The sequence below is a fragment of the Sinocyclocheilus anshuiensis genome, unplaced genomic scaffold (assembly GCF_001515605.1).
Source record: "Sinocyclocheilus anshuiensis isolate Anshui unplaced genomic scaffold, SAMN03320099.WGS_v1.1 scaffold1872, whole genome shotgun sequence".
Classification (NCBI taxonomy): Eukaryota; Metazoa; Chordata; class Actinopteri; order Cypriniformes; family Cyprinidae; genus Sinocyclocheilus; species Sinocyclocheilus anshuiensis.
In genome coordinates, this window is record NW_015557203.1 from 31,807 (window position 1) to 35,891 (window position 4,085).

Consider the following 4,085-nt stretch of genomic DNA (forward strand, 5'->3'; position numbering starts at 1 on the left):
CGTGGGGGCGTGTTAGAATGAGAAATTTTAGGAGGGCGTTGTTGACTCTTAACTATTATAAAGAATATCTCTTTGGATTTGAGACTTTAGTCTTTGCAACTTTACAGATCTTCTTTATGCACCAAGAGCTTGTAACACTCGCATCATATGACCCCTTTAATTGTGCCTGTCATCTATTCATAACGGCCATCCTATTTAGAAATGTTTTTGTGAATATCACAATATAAATAAATAAAAATATATATACACACACACACACACACACACTGGAAATACTACGTTTCCCATAAAAAATGCTTCTCACTGCTCTTTATTTTTTCTCTCTGATATCATGTGCTGCCCAAAAGAGTGTATGTTTTCCTCCTCAAGGCTGAATGATTTTCAGCACCCACACTCAATTATACAATTATTATAACAATTATTTTAATTTAACTGAGCTTCTAGCTGCTGCAGTGTTTGGATAATCATTTATGTGATTCTATACAGTATTTTTTGTTTGTTTATTTATTGTTTTGTAGTAGATGAAAGCATTTTTCCCCCTCTGTGTTGCTGTACACAAAGATGTGTAGACCTATATGTTGTCCTTCTTAATCTAAATCTTGAAAGGGAATTTACATGAAGTGAATAACTTCAAAGCTGTTCACACATAATGTGACTTTCATACAGCTACAGAAGGCATGTGGTGTACAGATACATACAAAATAACCTGAATTTCATCATGTCTAAGTATTTGGTATTCTCCTCTTTTGCTTTACTGACAGCATCATTTGAGCCGCATGAACACCACGAGTTGAAACCTGATGATCATGTTTTCTAGACAGATTTGAGATGATCCAAAGAGCATCAAAAAGCTTCAATGGAACTTCAACATCTGTACTGTCTGTACAAAGGGGTTCACAAGATCAATATCACAAATTTGCCTTTTTCATTTTTAATATTCAGGTTTAAATTAAATTCTGAATCTCTGATTTTTTATGTGGTCATCAAATTCAGGAACACACACACAAAACTATGATGTCTACATGTGTAGTTGCGGTAACTAAATTGCAATTAAAAGTACAAAATATTATATAAATTTGGCTTTTGCTTATTGTTTCACCAGATCAATTTCTGCCACATACACGTCAGTATGTGTGTGTTTTTAAATAAAGTGCTTGTTCTGATAACACAAGTGTGTGTGTGTGTGTGTGTGTGTGTTCACACACACACACACACAAAATTTACTCACCATCATGTCATTAAAAACTGGGGTGAACTATCCCTTTACGACTTAAAAGAAAGAAAATGTACATATTGAATTATTCAATTATTTATGTATTGCATGTACAAATCTATTCTTGTGTCTATGAAAGATGCCATTTAAAATAATTCAAATAAAATATTGTAAATTATAAGCTATTATAAGGAGAAAAAAAATATATATATAAAATATCTCTCTTTTCTCCAGCTCTACAGCTTTTGTTTCATTGTGTATTTAGCCACCACATTAATGTAGGCTGTGGTAAATAAAGAGATGTGTTTAATTGTGCTGTTGTCCTCTGAGTCTTAGATCCAATGAAACACTGTGTCTAATCTCATATTCACAGAGTTGTTGGCCCTTCCAGATGAAGCCCAAGAGAACAACCTAGACTCTGATGTACTGGCGTTTGAAGGTCTGAACACACACAGCTGACGTTAAGACCACGAACAATGGCTTTCCATGTGGACTATTATCAGCAGAGGTGAGATGTTGAAAGCTGTGCCATTGGGAAATGGAGAACAAATGTTATTGTGTGTTAATTTGGTGGCGAATGAATATTGAATGGATTCCTTTGTCAAATGCAAATGTGTACATTACACTGTGTTTAATACGCAAACAATGGGATAATTACACATACATGCAAGAATACAAAAAAGCAGACACAAAACAGTCTAGACCATCATTGGGAACATTTTCAAGATTCATCCATCATTGTTATATACAGTGGCATGAAGCAACTCAGATACACTGATGCTTGGGTAGAACATTGTCATTCTAACTGTAGTTTACAGGAAATGACTGAAGATTTCAGCCAGATTTAGTTTATTCAGAGGGTCTGTCTGCAGAGTATTTCTCCCCATGTGCAGTGTCATTATAGTGAACTTCTTCGTTTGATACCTGAAACAAGGTTCTGTACTGACAGTATGATAGTAAATTGTGTATTTGTCTGACATTTTTATTCCGAATTTGCTTTCCATCCCAGTCGCTCTGAAGATAAAATACCTGATGTTAAAATTCATGAAGAACATCTTTGAACCATACGCAATGTGTGCGAAATCTTAAAGGGATATTTCACCTCAAAATGAAAAATAATTTACTCTTCCTCATGCCATTCCAAACCTGTATGACTTCCTTTCTTATGTTAATCACACAGATTAACAGATTAATGATTAAATGTCATTGGGGACCCAATTGGTTTTGGTTGTATGAACAAAAAAAGCACTGAAACATTTTTCAAAATATCTTCTTTTTTTTTTTTCACAGAAGAAAGTAAGTCATTCAGGTTTGGAACGACATGAGGGAGAGTAAATTATGTCAGAATTTTAATTTTTTAGTAAACTCTCCCTTTACAAAATACAGAAAGCCTTATATTGACTTGAATATCAGAAGAATTAATTTCTTATTCATTACAGCACTCACTTAAGATAAATATTTTACTTATCACCAGTGCATCACCAAGAACTGACCCCAGCATCTGCTTAACAGCCGCAAACTGCCCATCACATGCTTCAGTTAGATCTCAATAACACACTTGCACATTACGCGTGTCTACATGAACGCTTGTCTTTTACAGGATGTGCCTCACTCCAGAGTGATTTACTCACATTTCAGTACCCATGTAAGAAACAACATCTGCATGACTATGACACAACTGCAGAAGCTCTTCATCGGGCAAATTATTATTTTTTTTTTCAGCTAGTTTGATTCCACTCTACATTTAATCTGGAAGAAATTCTGTTTGTGGTCACTTTAAAACAGGTTGTTTATACAAAAATTAGCACATACCTTCCAAACGTCCCACAAAGTCTCTTGAGGATTAAAGCGGCATAATCCAGACCTCCAGTCGCTATCGTAATAAACTCTTCGGTCTCACACACATGCTCTCTTTCCGGTCTTCTCCTCAATCATTCTCTATAATGTGCTCACCCTCTCACTCTCTCTTTGGCTCTCTTTAACTTGCCCCCTCTCTCTCTAACACACTGTCTCTCCCGCTCTCATCTGAACATTGTGCAGAGCTCTGTGAAAACAGAATGAGGGGGAGAGCAAAGCGCTTGCTGAATTCAGTATTTACCCCTGCAGTGTCAAAGGGACAGAGAAGTGAGAGAGAGAGAGAGAGAGAGGCTGGCTGCTGTAATGCTCATATGTGCTCAGGACTGATGCTTTCTGTACAGCGTGCCTGTGGGTGTCAGAAGCTGCTCGTCCGCCGTTACATCCCTCCCAGAGATTGGCTCTCCTCCCCTTTTAAATTGCTGGATTAATTCGGGTCCCACCAGTGCTAAACATAGTCAGCGTAGTCAGCTTTGCTGCGTTACCCTTAGGAAATAGAGATTTTCAATGAACAAGCTGGAGGATTTTTGTGACATTCACTTGTTTTCACCTTGCTTGTGAATGTAGAACGTTGGTGTATTCTCAAAATCTTCTCGCTAATTCAATTTTCCAACTGTGTATGACTAATTTTTAACAAAAATATACTATCTGTTAATCAAATAATAACTTTTGATGTGTGAATCCCTGGATGTGGTTTGACTCGGTTTAAAAGATTTTTGATGTATTTATACAAGTCTTTATGGGGGTGGTAGGTTTAGGTTTTTGTGGTGCATACATTCATTTTTAATTTGAAAGATTTCTTAGATTACAGTTGTTCAGTTGTTTTGCTTATCCACAAAGCTATTGGTTGAACTAAGTAATATCTGTCATTTATAATGTTTTACAGATCTTTTATCTGTGGAGTGCTTGTTTATTCAATACAAGGACATATTACTGAACTTTCAGGCTACATATAGGTATCTACAGTCACAACGCATCTTAATTGGGCAAAACACGACAAGATTCCAGCGGCGAGTAG

General features: G+C 36.2%; 1 protein-coding gene across 1 annotated transcript in view; it reads right to left on the minus strand.

The window, feature by feature from the left end:
• LOC107678943 (cadherin-12-like) overlaps nucleotides 1-3,165 on the minus strand; it is a 29,650-nt gene extending 26,485 nt beyond the window's left edge. The window contains exon 1 of the mRNA XM_016474342.1: nucleotides 3,026-3,165. The gene's annotated coding sequence lies outside the window, so the exon portion shown is untranslated. The remainder of the gene's footprint in view (nucleotides 1-3,025) is intronic.
• Nucleotides 3,166-4,085: the final 920 nt, after the last annotated feature.